Raw genomic sequence first — 22041 nt, 5'->3', positions numbered from 1 at the left:
AACTATGTTAAGCCAAGAAAAACATACGTTTAATTCTACTGTTGTAATAATTTGGCACAGTTATGGTAAACGGTCTGCCAAGCAACACACACCACAAATCTCTGAATAAATCTCTGCTATTATTTCAATTTGTCCTTGTTTAACCTTATTGGCATTACTGCACATCGTTGTTTGGTTCATCACGAGGTTAAGTTACAGCCTAATCTGTCCAGATTAAAAAAGCAACATCTTCCTGAAATTCTTACTTTAGGCTCATCATGTAAGTTGGTAACTTAGTTATAACACCCTCCAAACACATATTTGTTTTGATTGCTAAAATCTGGGTTCTCTCCAGATGCCCTTCAACAACCCCTCCCCCTTGCTCTTCATCATCAGCTGGATCAATCATTTTGTGTACTTATGTGTCCACACAGACAAGCGGATGATTGATTGGGGACGACATCAGTGGGCAGAAGAGACCCGTTGCTCCCTAACAGAGAGAATAACTCTCTGTAGCTGCAACTTATTTCGAGAGATTTATGCCTTACAAATTGCCTGTTTAAACATTTCTGAGGGACCAAAACGAGAGGATTTTTACCGTTTCATCATTATCATTACATTTGCCAGGATGATATCTGCCAGAGTTTCTGTTTCCTTGTTATTTAATTTCTTCATTAACTTTGAAATGGTGAGTTAGCCTCTCTTTTATCAGTTTTGTTGATCTGTTGATCAGAGTTGCACTGCATGGCTAATGAGGCCAGTATTCAGTACTGTGTTGTCTAATAACTGTAACTGAGATTTAGCAAATTTACAGAATTTACAGTTGCTATACTTTTACTTCTGTTTTAAATAGGCTATTATAAAAACTGTTGAACAGTTTTGTAAAATCACTTAGATCTGAATGCAAATTTATAAAAATAACATTTGAGGTTGGGCTTTGGGGGAATTGGAGGCTTCACTGTGGCAAATGTAATCAGTCAGCGTGACTGAGTTTGAAAAACCTGGACTCTTACGGCAGGAATCCAACAGGCAAGCCTACCAAGTGATATGAACCATATGCCCATGTATGATTTATTTACCTTACTCACCAACAGTATCCTGAAGTTCTAGACACAAAAAGTGCTCAAATTTGGTTAAAATCATGGAGTGATCAGGTAGCCTGGTTAGCGAGTTGTTGTTTTGACCTTCTGCCCACCTGAAGCAACATACTTCCACCAATGCAGCTGCGTGTGTTGCTTTAAAAAGCTGCAGAACATGTTTAACCTCCTAAGACCCGAACTCTTCCACGGCATGCATTTTTAATTATTCTTTGATATTTGGGCTGATTGGGACCTGATGAATGTAAAAACAAACACCAGATTTTTTTTTTATCTAATTTTTGTTTCTTAGAAAAATGAGAGCCACAAATGAGGATATTCGTTTAAAATTTCGATAGAACAGTAGCAGTATAATGTCCTCGTAAGTGGATATCAGGCCCTTGTAGAGCAAAATTGAGTATTTTGGTCTAAATAACCCAAAATGTGATGTCCACATATGTGGACGCCAGGTCCTAGGAGGTTAAGCTTTATAACAGAGGTCACAGGCCAATATTAACAATAGATGTAAATAAATAAAGCGATTCAATGTGAAATGTGACTAAAATTACATAACTAAATTGAATATCTTCTTTAATTTTATAATTATATTCATTAATACCAAACAGACAGTTTAATGAACTTTACACCTAGCAGCTCTAAACATATGGAGTCTTACCTGGGATTAATGAAATTGTTACAGGCCTTCGATGGGGTCTGTTTTTAAACTGTTTTTTAACAGAAAAGCAGAGACAGGAGACATCAGTTGCGTTTGGTCTGCAGGCTCTTCCTCGTCTGATATACCCTTGTGTCATACTGGGCCCTTTTTGGGTCCCTTTGTTTGTTCGCATGAAAGCCATTTTCACTGTGTTGGGTGTAGCATAGCCAAACTTGCCAAACGGCTTCGTTTTTGTAAAATATTTAAAATTCCAGTCTGATTTTCTTAAATCAGCCTAACACGGCTGAGCAGCAAAAATACTCACACTGATCACCCTAGGGACCGTTTTGGGCCCATTGACTTCCATTATAAACGCTATTTTTCACGCCAGAAAAATTACGGTCAAATCGATCATCAGGTCTCCAGCTTAGGTTTTGTTTTGGACTACAGGCCTTAGAGTTGTAATTTTTTTATTTGTCCACCGGGTGGCGCCCTTGCTCCACATGTGACGCCTGCTGGAACATACACATGTTCTCCAGCGGCCTGCTCGAGACAGATACCCGGAAAAGGCAGACTAATTTCCCGCGTACAGCAGCAGCTTGGCCCGCTGCTCGTTCCGGACCATTTTCTACCCTTAGGTTCGTTTGATTTTTTTTTTTTTTTTTTAATCAACAGGAAATGACGTATTTGTTTTCACGTGGTAGCGGAAGTGTGTGCTGCAGACACGGGAACCGAACCATATGCTCCGGCGCTGCGCGAAACACACCCGCGGCAGAGGCACTCCTCCCCGGGGGAGCAGGAGCAGCAGCGCCGCCTGGGGACATTTTTGGCTTCTGGAAAAAAAATTAAAACCGGATCGAAATTAATGTTCGTGCCAATCTTTTGTCCATCTAAAGGCCTAATTATAATAACAATAAAATATTACTTCAAATGTTTTTTTTGGAAAATATTTTATGTTTTATGTTTTATGTTTTTGGGGCAAAAAAAGCAGTGCGCTCATGTGACGAAACCGGGATATAAAGGGTTAAAATCCGCGAAATGTAATTAAAACTTGACATGAATATTTCAGGGAGAAGTAGTTTTAAAAGACTGACCAATTTAAAGTGAAAAAAAAATTAATATTTAATATTTTTATTGCACTTTTTGGGCGTGGTCGATAGTGTGCATTTTATGAAATGCGCTCCTGGAAAAAAAATAAAAGGCGATCGAAATGACTCTTGGTGCCAATCTTTAGTCCATCTAAAGGCCTAATTATAATAACAATCAAATATTACTTCAAATGTTTTTTTTTGAAAATATTTAGTTTTTTTGTTTTTTGGGGCTAAAAAAACAGGGCGTTCATGTAATAAAACTGGGATTTAAAGGGTTAAAACAACGAAAATATAATTAAAACTTTATGTGAATATTTCAGGCAGAAGTAGTCTTAAAAGACTGACTCATTTAAAGTGGTAAAAAATATTAGTATATAACATTTTTATTGCACTTTTTGGGGCGGGACCTTTTTTGGTCCCCAGGGTGATCAACGTAAGTTTTTTAAAGGATGACACAATTAACAGAATTTAACAACGCCCTTTTCTTTTCATTTAGATGCACACCTTTCTCTTTTAACAACACAAACACATTCAATTAGGTCCATAGCTCAAACCCTTTTGGTTACCTTGCACTCTCGCAAGAATAAACTTAGAAAATAATCATTGTATATGAGTGTCCTTTACAGTAAATCTGTAACCAATTCTACTGCTGTTCAGCATCAAAAACATTTCTGTGCAGCTCCATTAACACTGCAATTAACCTGCTTATATACCATTATACATTCCTTATACTTCAACAGATTCAAACAATATATTACATTTGTAACAAATAAACAAAAATATTCTTCCATTGCTCACAAACAGTTCACAATCATCCACAAACAGTATACATCAGACTATTTACATTTGACATATAAGAACTGGGTAGGTCCTAATCAACTGTAACTTCCAATAATGCCAGGATAAAAGAAGCGTCTTAAGAGCTGCGTTTGTCACAAAATAAAACAGGTAATAAAACCAGCTGCCTATTTAGACTACGAGTGAAATGGCGGCTGCCATTACAAATGGCGGTATAGTTAGCTTTCTCTCAATCGGTGAAAACACACTCTCTCACAAATTCGCGGTCTTTAAACTAAGACAGAAAAAGGTTTTCTTGGTTTATATGTACATTGCAGTGAGCAAACTTGAACTACTGACCTGTTTTTTAACAGAAAAGCAGAGACAGGAGACATCAGATGCGTTCGGTCTGCAGGCTCTTCTTTCTTTCTTTCATTCTTTCTTTCTTTCTTACAGTTATATTGGCGGTTGGCGCTGCAGGCTCTTCCTCGTCTGAGGCAGAGAAGCGTTGCAACGGCCTATCGCACTCGCCTCTATCTCCCCCTTGTGGCAATGCCACGCAATTACATTGTCCATAACTCTAAATGAAAAGTGCAATACCACCATAAAATCAGGTCTTTTACATCAAAAATTATTCACAAAAAAATTACAATTGTGACCATACACTTGTGGGCGTCACAAAATTCTAATTATAAGTAGGCTACTTTAGCTTTAAAACTGTAATAAAATAAATAACAGAGAATTTACAAATGAATAAACCATTTGTTTTATGAATTTTGACTAAAATCTATTTCCAGACTAAGCATTAAGCAAAAAAAATCTGTTTGCATACTGTTAAATTGATCCAGTTTCCATCCTGTTCTTGGTGAAGTCTAGACAAAGCTTTCATCAAATTAAAAGGTTAAGTGGTAGATAGGCCATAGTTTGACAAGCTTCTGCTTACGTTTGATGTGAGGCCAACCAACCATTTTCTATAGTTGAGACATCTTCCTTCAAGACTATTTTAAAGTAATGCTACTCTTACTTGAGTACAATTTTTGGATACCAAGTTTGGTTGTTCGAGCCCTGCCTGCTCCAGTCTGCAAGTATCCTCTTGCAAGATACTGAACCCCAAAACTGCTTTTCAACATGTTCATCAGATTGTTAATCTGTGTGATCCACTTCAACAAGTGTAATATAATAAATGAATTAATGGATTTGTAGTAGGTTTTCCATACATTCATTACAGCTACATCCCAAAGCACAAGAAATATCAAATGAAGGATAGTTCACTATCCTCCTAGATATAATAAGAAAAAAAAATTTTTTTCCTGAGTTTTCTGGCTTTCTTGCTTACTGTGCATCACGGTATGACCAGATCCTGGATTCACGGCTTTGCCCAGGGAAGCCCCTGGCTAAGGACTTAATGGACTTAGTGAACTCTTTTAATCTTGTTCAATCTGTTAAGGGTGCCACTCAAGAACAAGGTCACACATTGGACTGTGCTATCATATGAGTTATGTGTCTGTAACTTACATGTCGAGGATACTGTATTCTCTGACCATATGCCCATTTTATTTGACATTGTTCCTCTTAGTCCTGTGATTAAACAGGTTGCACCTGTCCCACACTGTCGTGCCTTCGGCTCAGATACTTCCGAGCATTTTTCTACACTGTTTGACCAACTTTTGTCCCGTCGTCTGAGTCGTCCACCTCAGATGGATTACTCGTTTATCTGGACTTTTTACAGTGTAAACGGAAGACCAGTCCTTGGCTAACTGGTTTTACTCGACTAGAGTCAGCAACATTGTCCATAAAGACTAGATGATGTGAAAAATGACGGGCTGCACTTCTCTCTGGAAGCTCTTAATCAATACCAGCCTCTTGTCTGGTCAAGTACCAAAGGAGTTTAAGAATGCAGTGTCCATCTTTTACTTAAGAAACCAGGCTCAGACACTTCAATTATGACAAACTTCAGACCCATCTCTAAGCTTCCTTTTCTGAGTAAGATCCTGCAAAAGATTGCTCACACTCATCTGATTGACTATCTAAACGATTTTCAAATCCCAGAAGCTCTTCAGGCTGGCTTTAAGCCATTTCACAGCATGAAGACAACCCTTATAAGGGTTATAAATGACATTTTGTTAGCAACGTACTGTGGTAAACATGTATTGCTTGTTTTGCTGGATATGACACAGTGGATCATGACCTACTGATCTCCTGACTACAGTGTTGTGTAGAAATTTCCAGCTTAAAATAATAAAATCATATCTCTCTAACAGGAGCTTTTGTGTTATATTAGGTTCAGCTTCATCCTCTGTAGCCCCTCTGCCATGTGGTGTACCACAGGGATCTATTCTTGGGCCATTACTGTTTTCATTGTATCTCCTGCCACTAGGTGCGATCTTCAAAATTTCATTTCGTCTATATGCTCCTGATTGCCAGCTTTATCTACCTTTTAGTCACTCTGATAGCTCCTCGATTGGACTCCTGCTTGATTGTCTTAGTGATGTTAGATCATGGATGACTATAAATTTTTAAAATTTTAATGAACGTAAAAAGGAAGCAATTTTATTTGGTTCCAGTTGTCCCTCTGGTACCCCAGAAGTTGACTTTGCTGCTCTCACTCATTACCTGAAGAGCTTGGTTACATATCTTGCGGTAAAAATCGATTCTGCACTTACCCGGTAGTTTCGATGGTCATGTTAATGGGGTGGTGAAATCTTCATTCTATCACCTCAGACGTCTGTTGAAGGTTAAGCCTTTTCTTTTCAGGCGTGACTTGGAAACTGTCATCCATGCTTTATAACCTCAGGCAACTCCCTTTTAATAGGGGTTGGCCAGGGTGCTATGTTAGTCCTGCAACTGGTGTAGAATGCTGCTGCACTGTTTTTAACTGTTAAAAGAAAATTTGAGCATATTACTCCAGTTCTGGCCTCCTAATACTGGCTTCCAGTTGAATTTAGGATCAATTTTTAAAAGTAAGTACTGAATATTATGTCACTTATTTATGTGCTAATGTTTAATAATGAAGAACATTAAGACATTACTGTTGGCCACATGTCGGCAAAGTTATGTGACATTAACGATGTTTGTACTTTCAGCGTTAACTTGGTTTTAAAGCCTTTACTTTAAAATATACGCTGTTTACTAGTTAACCTTAATCTTACAGAGAATGTGATGATTTTATGGATAATTAAAGTCAGTCATATATCCACAAACACAACAGGCTGAAAGTCAGTGATGCTGCTCGGTTTGCAGTCCTGAATATCACGGCACAAGCAGGATTCACTGCACTGTTAATGTTAGCTATGTTATATTGCTGCCTCTGTTCGGTGGTGTCGAGCCAAACGGACTTTAAAGTGTGTTGAGAGTGAATGAATACTGGAATTGTAAAGTGCTTTGAGGGTCTTGAAAAGCGCTATATAAATGCAATCCATTATTATGGTGTTACATGATATTCTATGAGGATGTTATGTGTTTGTATACCTTCTGCCCAGTTTGACCCATTTAGCAGAAGTCAGCCTGTTTAAGGCTCTGATATCTATTCTGTATGACTTAAAGCAGTTATGACATGGTCTGATTTTCTCACCCAATAAAGGAATATTTAATATATCAGTCTACTCTTCATTTTATCAGAAACAGTTTTCACAGCTCGTACGTTTCCTTTTTACACATATATGTAAGCATTGAGCCAAATTTAGTAATGCCAACATATTAAATGAACAATATTTGTCTCTTATATATAATACAGCTATATATACACTGTCAAAGATACTTTTCATTGAGTGAAGATTTAAGGTGATAGGTGATAACTTGAATCTTTTTTTGAAGCTCAGTATTTGACAGAGTTCAAACTCACTGCTGTAATATATCATAATAATCTAATAATAACTTTAATATTGGCCATATTATATTTACATTACCAAAGTGAGATGACTTTAGTCTCATGAACAACATTAGCTAATTGTTATTTACTAACTAATCTTAATAATGACTGCTCAGTACAGAAATGAAGCCGAACTACGTACTACAGAGCGTGCGGTCGCTGGATTGGGACACAGCTATAGTGAGACAAGGGGAAAGCAAAACTAGATACACTGCACATGGGACAGTGACTATCAAAATAAAACAGAAAGCATGACATTCATAAAGACGCAGACTAGACACTGAGACGTGGAAACATGGAAGACTTGGGAACAGAGGAAACATGAAGTACAGAGACAAAAATAACTGGAACACAGAGGTGTAGTGACCGAGAACAAAGACAAGCATACAACACAGAGAGAAATAATGATATAAAAAGACTACAGAACAAAACCTTCACTAGCGAGACGACAACAGGATCACAGGGGAGACACAGAAACAGAACAGCAAACCCGAAACTAAATACAACACAAACAGAAAACAATTATTCAAAGAAAACAATTTCAATCAAAAACACAAGCACAGGGTCACCAGACCCAGTGCCGTGACACATTCTAGAAAACGGTTTTAGGTTGAATGTGTTTAGATGAATAATAATAAATAAATAATATTGTCAGGTAAAACAACTATGACTATTAACAAGAAATACTGTTTATATACTGAATATGCTGTTTTACAATGAATTCAGAATGACATGCTCTGGTATTTTATTTTAAAAATTATCCAAATGTATGATACTAGTAGTCTTCTTGGATAATTTCGACAAATAATAATTTTTTCCAGACATCTGTATTTTCTGAAATGTCAAAGTGATGCAACTAAATACGTGGTACTTTTATGATGAAGTAAAACAGTAATAATGGTGAAAATGGTGAAAATATTTCATAAAACAGAGAGCCCCATGATCTTTATGGCTAGTCATTTTGTTTATTGTTTTGTTTCTCTTAAATCTCATGATGTCACGTTGGTTACAAATATCTCTTTTTCTTCCTCCCCCAACTGCTCTTCCACCTTTTTAAATCAGTTCACTCTCAGGAAAACCACTCTTTTTTATTTCCCTCCCCTCTTTTTAAATTTACTTTTTTGACCTATCATACCACATTTCTTTAACATACAATCAAAAATTGTTTTCACCCAGACCATCTGGTAGGACGCCTACAGACTCACTAACTATCCGGCCCCCATTTACACATCCTGGTGCGTCGTAAGATGGCCACACTGACGAGTGCTCATACACATCACACGTACGTGCATGCATGCATATCTATATGCGTATATGGGCATATGCATATACACACATAAAAAAATCCGTGTGGAATAAAGTACAAAAAACATATTATTGTCAAGGCGAGTGGAGTGAGCCGTGTGGAGATGATAAAGGAGGATCCAATCGCAGGCACTTGAAAAGGTGTAAAGGTGGTTTAATGAACACAAAACACAAATAGAAAAACGGCAAATGGAACGGCAGACTATCTAAACTGAGAACAACTAAACCACTAAACACGAACCAGAACACGAACATGAAGGACGATAGACAGCAGGGAGAACACACGAACAGAACATGGTAGATACACAGACGGACCAGTGACTACAATGACAGAAGACACGACTTAAATACACCCAGAGAAACACAGGGAGATTACACACAGGTGGTGGACATAGCTGGAAGTAATTAACGAGATGGGACAAGGGAGGTAAAATTGAACACACTCACATGAGACGCAGACCTTCACAATAAAACAGGAAAAAAGAGATCACTACACAAGGACGCAGACTAGACACAGAACTAAACCCACACAAAACATGAGAACACAAAACCTGCGAACAAAACCCTAAAACAGAACCACAGTAATATAATTTATCATAAATAATCAAAACACCAGAGAAACCCCAAAACACTCCAAAATGTAAAAATAAACCAAAAAATAAGGAACTCAAAATGCTGGGTCGAAACTGACCCAGAACCATGACAATTATGCTATCCTTAATACACAATTAATATATACAGCGGGGAAAATAAGTATTTGACACATCAGCATTTTTATCAGTAAGGGGATTTCCAAGTGGACCATTGACACAACATTTCCACCAGATGTTGCCATCAAGCCAAATATTGACGTCATACAAACAAATCAGAACATATAAGTATACAAGTTAAACCACAATAAATAAAGTGAAATGACACAGGGAATAAGTATTGAATACATGGAGATAACAAGGGGCAAAATGACATAGAAAGCCAGGAGATCACCTGAAATCTGTCAGTATTGATAGAGGAATCCTGTCCCCTATCAGTACTAATTGATATCAGCTGCTTTAGTCCTAATTGATGGCCTATAAAGGCTCCTCATTACCCAGAAGGCACACAGGAAAGACTTCATGATGGGTAAAAGCAAAGAACTCTCTCAAGATCTTCGTAATCTTATCGTTGAAAAGCATTTTGATGGGAATGGTTATAGGTGCATTTCCAGAATGCTGAATGTTCCTGTGAGCACTGTGGGGGCCATTATCCGGAAATGGAAAGTGCATCAGTTCACCATAAACCTGCCACGATCAGGTGCTCCACGCAAGATCCCTGTCCGAGGAGTCCAAAGAATAATCAGGAGGGTTCTCCAAGAGCCAAGAACCACTCGGACAGAACTTCAGGAAGACCTTGCATCAGCAGGTACTGTTGTTTCAAAGAAAACTATAAGCAATGCACTGAACCGCCATGGCATCCATGCACGCTCACCACGCAAGACTCCATTGCTGAACAAAAAGCATGTCAAGGCTCGGTTAAAATTTGCGCAACAGCATTTGGAGAAGCCTGTGGATTATTGGACGACTATAGTATGGTCAGATGAAAGCAAAATTGAACTTTTTGGCAGTCATTCTACACACCATGTTTGGAGAAGAAATGGCACTGCTCACCACCCCAAGAACACCATACCAACAGTCAAGTTTGGGGGTGGAAGCATCATGGTTTGGGGCTGCTTTTCAGCAAGGGGTACTGGCAGACTTCATATTATTGAAGGCAGGATGAATGGAGAGATGTACCGGGACATTCTGGATAAAAATCTGCTGCCATCTACCAGGAAGCTAAAAATGAAAAGAGGGTGGACATTTCAGCAAGACAATGATCCCAAACACAAGGCCAAGGAAACAATGAAGTGGTTTCAAAGAAAGAAAATCAAGTTGCTTGAATGGCCCAGTCAATCACCTGACCTAAATCCCATAGAAAATCTATGGAGAGAACTGAAGATTAAAGTTCATAAAAGAGGCCCAAGGAACCTTCAAGATTTAAAGACCGTTTGTGTGGAAGAATGGGCCAGAATCACTCCTGAGCAATGCAGACGACTGGTCTATCCATACAAGAGGCGTCTAGAAGCTGTAATCACCAACAAAGGCTTTTCTACAAAGTATTGAATAAAGTGTGTTCAATACTTATTCCCTGTGTCATTTCACTTTATTTATTATGGTTTAACTTGTATACTTATATGTTCTGATTTGATTGTATGACTTCAATATTTGGCTTGATGGCAACATCTGGTGGAAATGTTGTGTCAATAGTCCACTTGGAAATCCCCTTACTGATAAAAATGCTGATGTGTCAAATACTTATTTTCCCCGCTGTATATATATATACTATTGTCAGAACATGTGATCAATATATAAGCGTAAAAGAAATTTCCATCACAAGTAGTAATTTAATAATTCAATCACTGTATTGAATAAAGAGCTAGATTAGATTAGATAAAACTTTATTAAGCCCTCGGGTGGGTTCCTTTGGGAAATTCAGCTGACATGCATTATACATTGCAAGTAAGATAGTGAAAGCAGGAAATGTCACGTCAAGAGGAATCATTCATTATGTTGTGTTTAAAACTAAACACAGACTTCTTTTGTTTGAAGCGTTTATATAACTGCCATGCTCCCTCCCTTTTCCAGTTTCAGAAGAAAATAAACACCACCTACATCATCCCCTACCCAAGACCTGCCATTGTAACTCAACCTGTTGACATACATTACAACTTCTGCAAGTTAAAACCACTGTCCCCTGAGGAGACTCTTGAAGAACAACTTCTGCTAGAGTCCATTGCTTGGCCTGAAACCCCATCTTTACCATCACCTCTTTTTATGAATAGCAGCAGTGATCCAGCCCACAGCACCTTCACCATTCTCCCCAGGAAGAGAGAGGGACTGTGGCAAATAGGGGATAAACTGGAGGCCCTGATCAAAATATATGACTTCATGGGCCGTCCAAAGAAGTATGGGGGAGACGTCTTACTTGCCCAGCTGCACAACCCCACCCTTGGTGCTGGTGTTGCAGGACAAGTGGTGGATCATCTCAATGGTTCCTACTCTGCTGTATTCTCTTTACTCTGGGAAGGAAGCGCACAGGTTGAGGTGATGATAAAACTTTTAATTTTTATTGTTACTGGAGTTGTTGCTGGAGTCACTAAGAGTTTATCTATGTATTTGTAGTTGCTAGCAGATTTAAGATAGGAATGCTTAATTTATCCCGTATTCGTGAAGTTTATTGTTGCATCAACTGAAATGATAATGAAATAAAAAGAAAAAAATAATAACAAAAAACAATAAGACTAGCAATAATAAAATAGAAATAAAAAACTAAAAATAAAATAAAATAAAATGTGTGTATCTTAGTGGTCAAGGGCCATTCTTTATGTTGATAGCTAGAGAATAAAATAAGTGTATGAGCAAAGATAAGTGATTAAGAAAATAGCACATCACTCTATGATGACTAATATTTCTGTAGTAGCAATATTTAACTGGATAATGAGGCACTTAGCTTTGAGGGACACTTAATGACTACATACTTGATGCTGTGCTAAAGCCAATGCCAAACATTCTTATTGTAGACAGTATCTTAGCTGTTCCCTGCACCTAGTGCTCCACTTACCACAGGAACCACTGTTACCTTCCTCCTCCACATCTTCTCAAGCTGTTCTCTGAGCTCTGAGCCCTTGGTATTTCTCCAGCTTCTCATATTCCTTCCTGATGTGGCTGTCATTCGGAATCGCTACATCTATCACTACGGCCTTCTTCTTCAGTTTGTCTACCACCGCTATGGCCTGTTGGTTAGTGTTAAGCCTTCTCCTGGGCGGGGGGGATATTACAATACAACAACTCAATGATGGAGGAGGCAAGACAGAATCCCTTCACATTCAAGATACTTACTTAATCCCTAAGGAAATTATGTGGCATTGGAAACTTGGCAGATGATGAGCAGTGGAGGTGGACAGTCTCAGGCTCAAAAGATATGGGAGGCTTGAACTCATCTGGAATGGGAAATAGGCTCGGGCTCACCTTCAGGGTCAAGGTGCACAGGACCCACAGGTGTGTGCAAGTGGCTCAGGTTGTGTGTGGATTCGTGGACGTGTGGTCTCCCCAGGATGTGGGAAGCCTCAGAGTAAAGAAAGCTAATGGTCACAGGAATAAGAGGTGACACATCAGGAGACGCAGCGCTTCCTGGTGCCAGATCAAAGGTTCAGACCTATCCTGGCCTGCAGGGACTATTTATATCAACAACTTCACATTTACTGTAGCACAATGAAGTTCTGTCTTGCTTAATAATATTTAACAGTTCCATGTACCAGATACATGTTATATATACTTCTGTGAGACCCAAATTTCAACACTTTGATTAATTGTCCTACCAGGTGACACTGGTTCATCCCAGTGAGGCAGTCACAGAGCTGCGCAGGGTGAACATAGAAGAACCCGACAGGATCTACTTCAAGAGTCAGTTCCGCTTGAGCTTGTTCACTAGAACAACCACCTGTAACGTATGTTTACGTCCAACCCAGCCTGTGTGCAACTACACAGATTTACGTACAGGTGAGCCATGGTTCTGCTATAAGCCAGAAAATATGAGTTGTGACACCAGGATCAGCAACTACAATGGAGGATATAAAGAAAGCCTGACAACCATGGAGAAGCTTTTTCAGAGGTGAGCATTACCTGTGGTGTTCAATTTTTAGAGTTACTAAAATTAAAAATTAATACAAGGGAAAATAAGTGCTACTCTGCAAATGCTTTCAAAACACATAAAATAAATTCCCTCACTTTTTAATATTTGCTAGAGAGGGAATTATGTAGCTTGCTACCTGGAAAAATGTTCCATATTTTCTCAATCTTGTCTGAAGCTCAATGATTGGTAGTTTATAACTCGAGCTATTTTTGCTGCCTACTGAGCCTAAAATTTTCATTGTCAGTAGTTGTGTACCATTGTTACCTAAATATGACAATGATAAAAATTTGAATTTGATTGACTGTATTTAATATGTCTCTCTAGTTTAAAAATCATTTTAATACTTTTCAATTTTTGTGAAAAGATTTTATTGTGTGTATTTTCCTCAGCGGCGTAAACATGAAAGTCTCCATTCCAGCTTCAGGACCTGCCAATGTCACTGTTTTTCCAAAGCAGAAAGGTAAAAATACAAATCTTACTGCTAACATCTATATCTTAATCTCCATCTCTATATCTTCCCTGGCCTCTCTGTGGGGATGGTTTTCGCTCTGTGTCGTAGTGCGATGACACACAGTTTGTGCTCCAGTGGTCAAACTTTAAATACTTATCTGTATGGGTTAGTTTATGGTACACATCAACTTTTAAATGTCCCTCCTTACTCGTGGAAGCCTCACAAGAAGGCTAACCTGCCACCTTTTTCCTTGGTGAACATGATGTATTGTTCCACTGAGTAAATGTGATCAGTGAATCATGGTAAGTCCTGAGAGTTGATTTTCACCAACATACCTGAACGAGGCAGCATGGTGGTGCGATGATTAGCAAGAAGGTAAAAAGGTCCTGAGTTCGATTCCAACACCTGGCTGTGGCCTTTCTGTCTGGACTTTGCATGTTCTCCCCGTGTTTGCATTGGTTCTTTCCGGGTACTGCGGCTTCCTCCCACGGTCCAAAGACATGCAGTATGTAGGGTTCAGTTAATTGGTCATTCTAAATTGCCCATAATAGTGAATGTGTGTGTGAATCTGGGTGCAAATGGTTGTTCGTCTCCATGTGTTAGCCCTGTGACAGACTGGCGACAAGTCGAGGGTATACCCTGCCTCTCGACCTAACTGGAATAGGCTCCAGCCCCCCCAGGACCCTGAAAAGAATAAGCAGGAGAGAACAGATGGATACCTGAACCAATGATTTTATGGTGTTCCAGTGTAGGACAGCAGAGCTCTCTTTCTCACTCACCATTAACAAATTGACTACAATGGGTGAAACTGGGGAAGCCATCGTGCACCCATAATTCTTGTAGTATTGACCGTCGTATGTGAAATAGGTGGAATTCAGACACAGTTCTAAAAGCAAACACACTTGGTCAGTGCTGAGAGTGGTCCTATTACTAAGGTGGGGTCGTCCTGTAATCTCTTACGAAATACCTCCACTGCTTCAGTGACTGGAACACAAATGAAGCGAGATGTAAAATTTTACGAGACCATGGTTTTATCTGCCTCCATAATGTCATCTCTCACCTTCCTAAGAAAATCCAAAGTGTTCTGGATGAGGTGTTCAGAGCTGCCAACGAACGGGTTGAGGATCAAAGCCAGAAACCTGAAGATGTTATAGGTGACCGAGGTGATCATACAGACAATCGGTCTTAAAGGTGCACCCTGTTTATGTATCTTTGGTAAACCATACAGACTTGGTGTAGATTTCCTGTTTATAGCCTGTGGTATGAGGTCCAGCCAAAAGCATTGTCTTGTTCTGAATGTCATCTATCACCCTCTTCCTGTAACCATTTCTTGGGTCTCGCTTCAGGGGCTCACAAGTACAGTGGGGCAAAAAAGTATTTAGTCAGCCACCGATTGTGCAAGTTCCCCCACTTAAAATGATGACAGAGGTCAGTAATTTGCACCAGAGGTACACTTCAACTGTGAGAGACAAAATGTGAAAAAAAAATCCATGAATCCACATGGTAGGATTTCTAAAGAATTTATTCGTAAATTAGGGTGGAAAATAAGTATTTGGTCACCTCAAACAAGGAAAATCTCTGGCTCTCACAGACCTGTAACGTCTTCTGTAAGACGCTTTTCTGTCCCCCACTCATTACCTGTATGAATGGCACCTGTTTGAACTTATCATCTGTATAAAAGACACCTGTCCACAGCCTCAAACAGTCAGACTCCAAACTCCGCCATGGCCAAGACCAAAGAGCTTTCGAAGGACACCAGGAAAAGTATTGTAGACCTGCACCAGACTGGGAAGAGTGAATCTACAATAGGCAAGCAGCTTGGTGTGAAAAAATCAACTGTGGGAGCAATCATCAGAAAATGGAAGACATACAAGACCACTGATAATCTCCCTCGATCTGGGGCTCCATGCAAGATCTCATCCCGTGGGGTCAAAATGATCATGAGAACGGTGAGCAAAGATCCCAGAACCACACGGGGGGACCTGGTGAATGACCTGCAGAGAGCTGGGACCAAAGTAACAAAGGTCACCATCAGTAACACACTACAACGGCAGGGAATCAAATCCCGCAGTGCCAGACGTGTTCCGCTGCTGAAGCCAGTGCATGTCCAGGCCCGTCTGAAGTTTGCCAGAGAGCACATGGATGATACAGCAGAGGATTGGGAGAATGTCATGTGGTCAGATGAAACCAAAGTAGAACTTTTTGGTATAAACTCAACTCGTCGTGTTTGGAGGAAGAAGAATACTGAGTTGCATCCCAAGAACACCATACCTACTGTGAAGCATGGGGGTGGAAACATCATGCTATGGGGCTGTTTTTCTGCCAAGGGGACAGGACGACTGATCCGTGTTAAGGACAGAATGAATGGGGCCATGTATCGTGAGATTTTGAGCCAAAACCTCCTTCCATCAGTGAGAACTTTGAAGATGAAACGAGGCTGGGTCTTCCAACATGACGATGATCCAAAACACACCGCCCGGGCAACAAAGGAGTGGCTCCGTAAGAAGCATTTGAAAGTCCTGGAGTGGCCTAGCGAGTCTCCAGACCTCAACCCCATAGAAAATCTGTGGCGGGAGTTGAAAGTCCGTGTTGCTCTGCGACAGCCCCAAAACATCACTGCTCTCGAGAAGATCTGCATGGAGGAATGGGCCAAAATACCAGCTACTGTGTGTGCAAACCTGGTAAAGACCTATAGTAAACGTTTGACCTCTGTTATTGCCAACAAAGGTTATGTTACAAAGTATTGAGTTGTATTTTTGTTATTGACCAAATACTTATTTTCCACCCTGATTTACGAATAAATTCTTTACAAATCCTACCATGTGAATTCATGGATTTTTTTTTCACATTCTGTCTCTCACAGTTGAAGTGTACCTCTGGTGCAAATTACTGACCTCTGTCATCATTTTAAGTGGGGGAACTTGCACAATCAGTGGCTGACTAAATACTTTTTTGCCCCACTGTATTTTGGTCACTGAGCAGTGACAAAGTTTTATCACTATAGTCCCTCTGGTTTAGCAAAACTGCGCACTTACCCTTTTTTGCCAGAAGGACGATAAGTTGTTGTCATTACCAAGCAATGCGATTGCTTTCTCTCTTCCATGTTGATACCCCCAGCATCCATGCTGGGGGGTATTGCATTGCTGAGACAGGTTGAAACTTTCATACGTATTTGCTCTGCTTCTTTTTAGTACATTGATGCTAAAATGTGTTTATCTCACCCGTTAATTGAGCAGCTGGTGCTGTGCCTTCTGGAGGACTTTTGTTGTTTGGAGGCCCTTAACTGAAGAGCACATTTGCAGATTTCAAGGAGTAATCCTGTTTTTTTCTGCATCTGAAGCTGAATCTCAAATCAATTAATTACATGTGAGCAGTCTCGTGTTGACACCCTATGCTTAGCCTTTGATTAAGTAATAAAAATTGATGTTCACATGGTGCACCCTGACACAGAACTGACATTTACACATTCTCTACTGATTAGAGATAGACTGTACTGAGTGAGTCCAGACACTCACACAGAATACCAACACACCCACTTGTTGGTGCCAAAAAGCTGCCGGGAAATGATTTTCCAGGCAGCCCGCCCATATAACCCTATGGGAAGGCATATGGGATATGATAAAAGTCGAAAATGGCCAGTGTGGCAGGGGTGTGGTTTGTTGGCCTGCTGCAGAGGAGGGGTGACACAGTGAGCTCTCTGGGCGGCATGGAGGCGGGGAGGCAACAGGTGTACAGGACTGCTTTAATGAGGGAGATGTCTTTTTGTGTTCCCACAGTGAGATGGAGCAGATGATGCTGGCAGAGAGACGGAGTGGCTGCGTTCAAGGCGGGTGCCAAAAAAAACGCAGATTATTGTCAAAATAAAAAGACGCTAAGCATAACGTGTGTGTGTGGGTCCTGTGTCACAAGTGGTGCCAAAACCCTGGTGTGTGTTGTCATGTCGGGCCCCCCGCCGGATCTTCCTGCCGCTCACCCCGCCGGCCCGCCCGCCGCCCAGCCTGCCGCCTGTCCAGCCGCCTGTCCAGCCGTTGCAGATTCTGGGACAGATGATGCAGGATCTGGCCGCTATATCCGTGCGCTAGGCGGCGGCCCAGGACCAGCAGCTGGCTTTGCTTCGCCAACAAGCGGCTCAGCAGACGGCGGCGCTGCAACAGTTGCTGGGGGTCCGGCTGCGCCGCCCCCGCCTCCCCCGCTGTCTGTGACGCTGCACCGGATGGGTGATGGGGAGGATCCCCTGACGTTTCTGGAGACGTTACAGGCCACGGCGCTTGCCTGCCGGTGGCCTGAAGAGGAGTGGGCTCCCAGGCTGCTGCCGCTGCTGTCTGTGGACGCGCAGATGGTGACCTTCAGTCTGCCCCCGGCAGTGTTTCGAATGTTACTTTTAAAATGTATTCCATTACAGATTACAGAATACATGCCCCAAAATGTATTTTGTAACGTATTCCGTTACGTTACTCAATGAGAGTAACGTATTCTGAATACTTTGGATTACTTAATATATTATCATGCTTTTTACAACTACGTGAATGTACTATTGCTGTGTGATTTATTACTGTTGCTGAAGGTGCGCGGCTCCGAACCGTAGTAAAGGGACCTCTGACTAATACGTCTTTTTCCGTGTCGGGCTCGTAGCTGAAAAATAGCTTTACTTTGTTGTCTGGGTCAACTTTGCTTGCGAGAGACAGAGAGGCGTTGAAAGGCTGCTCCAACGGAACTTATTGTTTTCGGAGGAAAACACGAAGACGGTGTACAGTCGAGTCTTAGTAGCTTACTTACAACTGGGCTCGTCAGGCTCTCTTCTTGGCTGCAGTGGTTATTATTATATTTACATGCTTCCAGCTCCCGTTTTTGCTCGATGACAACTCATACTTTTCCTTTTTCTCCCTCCCTCGCTCACAGACACATAACGTGTATGGCAGTCCATTCTCCCTGCAACACGGACTACACTGCCCATGAGGCTACATTCTTTAGAGCTATGTCTGTAGCATTCTGCCTATTAGCTTAGCACAACAACAACAACAACAAAAAGGTGCTCTCTCACCCAGGAAACACACAGTCGCAGAGAGAGAGAGAGTCACCCTGTAACCATGGCAACCGTAACGCTGCCGCTTGGAACAACAGAACATACCTGTGTAATCCGTTTATTTTAACAAAGTAACTGTATTCTAAATACCACCTTTTTAAATGGTAACTGTAACGGAATACAGTTACTCATATTTTGTATTTTAAATACGTAACGGCGGTACATGTATTCCGTTACTCCCCAACACTGGCCCCCAGTGTCCCGGACTGTGTATGCGGATGTCTGCCGGGCGGTGCTGGATTGGCTTGGGCTCACCCCGGAGGACTACCGGCAGCGATTTCGAGCGAGCCGGATGTTGGAGGGGAAGCGGCCGTTCGCTTGGGCTCGTCAGCTGGAAGACACTGCGGCGAGTTGGTTGCTGTGCGTCGTGCCCAGAATCCCAGCTGGTTAACCAGCTGTTTTATTGCAAGTTTTATTGCTACAAACAGGTTAAGAATAGACTTTGTTTGTTTCCTTTTCATATTAAGTAAAAAACACACACAATTGTCTGTTTTACTGCTTACCAGGTCAGTTAGAGGTGAACTGCAGTAGTGTGGAGTCTGAACCGTCTGGATATTACTACCAGGGTGTGTGGCGAGCACTAGGTGGGACCACCGTTCATCAGTTCAACACTTCCTCAGCCATCACTCGGTGTCTGAAAGGAAAGCTGGTCCATATGTATGGAGACTCCACAATGAGGCAGTGGTTTGAGTACCTTAATGCAGCACTACCAGGTAGCTGTTCTGCAAACCTGGCAAACAACAATATTTTATTTACACTATTTTATTTATGTAGTTTAACTTATTCCCTTTGGAATTCTTTTAGATCTAAAGGAGTTTAACCTTCATAGCCACAAATCAGTCTGACCTTTAATGGCCCTGGACTATGCAAATAACATCTTTGTGATGTTCCGCGCCCATGGTCCTCCTCTACGTACTGTCAGTGTCCCATCCATGGAGCTGCATTATATTGCCAATGAGCTGGACAATGTGCTTGGAGGCAGTAACACTGTAGTAGTTTTTGGCATCTGGGCACACTTTGACACTTTCCCTATTGGGTTCTACATTCGTCGACTGATGTCCATCCGCAGTGCAGTGGTACGGCTACTGTCCAGGGCTCCAGGCACAGTGGTTGTCATTCGGACTGGAAATCCCAAACCTTATACAATTCTTGGCGCATTTGTTAACAGCGACTGGTACACTTTTCAGCGGCTAAAGGCACTCAAGGCTATATTCAAAGGATTGAATGTCCATCTGGTGGATGCCTGGGAGATGGTTCTGGCCCACCACCTGCCACACAGCATGCACCCACAACCTCCAATTATCAAGAACATGATTAATGTTTTCTTGTCATACATATGTCCACCAAAGGGCGGATTCACTAGTTGGGCCGACTTCCTCATTTTAGGTTTGAAAGCGTTTAGTGGGTAAAGGTGAATGCTAGAACATGAATTGAGCTGCGGTTTGCGGAAGGCCTCGAAGTGGTTTGGCGATGGCTCCCGGGCCTGGCAGATCCCCATGCACTAAATAAGTGTTAAGAAGTTAAAGAATTGAGAACAAGGAGGGAGGGAGGGAGGGTGAGGCACATAAACAAGAATGAACAGCTTGCAGAACTGGGGGAACCTATATAGATGACAAACGGAAGGAGCGTGTTTGGAGGCGTGGTCCCCTGAAATTCCGACACATAATCTCCAATAGATGTGTTTCAGTACTCCATTTATAAACATATTCGATTCTCATCTAATCTATCTACTTCACTCTTCACAGTGCAGTTTATGAAGACATTACTCCAGTTTTCACTGTTCCAATGTGATGTCAACTCTTGCATTCTCTTAGACTTCAATTGGGGCTTTTTTTCTATTAGTGCTTTTATATTTACAATTCAAAAATTCTACTATCCCTTTTATATTTTCTGTTTCTTTCAATATTCATAATAATAAATCAAAACCCATTTAAAAAGCCAGTTTTACTTTTTAGTTATTATACCAAACATAAAATAGTAACATGAGGGGTTAAAAATGAAAAACAACCAGCAAAGCTGACATGTTCCAGTGTGTTCCTAAGATGGGAAGAACCTAAAATATTATTTCTGTAAATGTGATTTTATATGATTATGTGTTTCCATCATGCGGGTCAACCAATTACATCACTCAGATTTGGTGCTTCACTGAAGGTTCAACCCATTATGTTCTTTTTATAATAGGCCTAGTTGTCAGTGTGGAGAGAGGCCGGTAAGGAAGCAGACCAAAGTTATCCTCCAAATCTGTGTCACAGCTTACGTCCATCCAGCTGGTTATTATGGTTGACTGCCAGCCCTGAATTTGTTTCTTGATTTTGCAAAATTTTGTAATTCTGTGTCTGAGAATGCCTCACACACTTTCTTCTTTTGTTTCCACATTGCAGTCTGTTTGGAAACCAAAGTGTTTTTTTTTTCCTATTCACTGAACTTAGCTGGAGTGGACTGGTGATTACTAAAGAAATTTCAGTTTATTTTTTTCTAAATAAACTGAAGTATCTCAGACATGATTTGTTGAGACTTGACTTGAGTGTGAAGTAGTTTTTCCTTTCTTCTTGCATTGTGCATGCTAATTTGTGTCTGAAAGGTGTTTGGAAAATGTCATGTAACTATGTGGTGTATGAATTATTTGGAAAGGTTGTTCAGAGTTGATTATTTGTTTTTTGTTAACATCATTTTCACAATATACAGATAGATACCGATTATTGTTACATTAGCTTGCCAATTATGTCCAGAAGTGAAGTTAAATAAATAAAACTGCTTTGAAAAAACAAAATTCTCTTTGTTTTTGCGAGTTACCACACAGGAGCACCATTTTTGGAGTTATACTAACAACAAATGTACCTACTACCCACTGAAGGGAATACTTTGCGCAGCATGTCATGTGTTTTGTCCGTTATAAAGTACATGTTCAATTATAATAAAATAATACAAAATAAGCATTTAATTAAAATAGAATTAATGCCATATGTTTTCTTTCACTTTTTTTTCCAAATGCCAACACCACCGTCACCCTTGTTCTTGATCCTACCAGTGACTCCTATTCATAAAAATC

General features: G+C 40.6%; 1 pseudogene across 1 annotated transcript; it reads left to right on the top strand.

Annotated features, from left to right (window-relative positions):
* Positions 1 to 414: 414 nt before the first annotated feature.
* LOC101470298 (NXPE family member 3-like) lies at positions 415 to 20519 on the top strand (annotated as a pseudogene). The gene is made up of 6 exons (XR_013095555.1): positions 415 to 667; positions 11412 to 11870; positions 13148 to 13437; positions 13848 to 13918; positions 19499 to 19705; positions 19797 to 20519. The product of XR_013095555.1 is annotated as an NXPE family member 3-like (transcript).
* The last annotated feature ends 1522 nt before the right edge of the window (positions 20520 to 22041 follow it).

The sequence above is a fragment of the Maylandia zebra genome, linkage group LG3 (genome assembly GCF_041146795.1).
Source record: "Maylandia zebra isolate NMK-2024a linkage group LG3, Mzebra_GT3a, whole genome shotgun sequence".
Classification (NCBI taxonomy): domain Eukaryota; kingdom Metazoa; phylum Chordata; class Actinopteri; order Cichliformes; family Cichlidae; genus Maylandia; species Maylandia zebra.
This window is presented reverse-complemented; position numbering and strand designations above follow the sequence as displayed.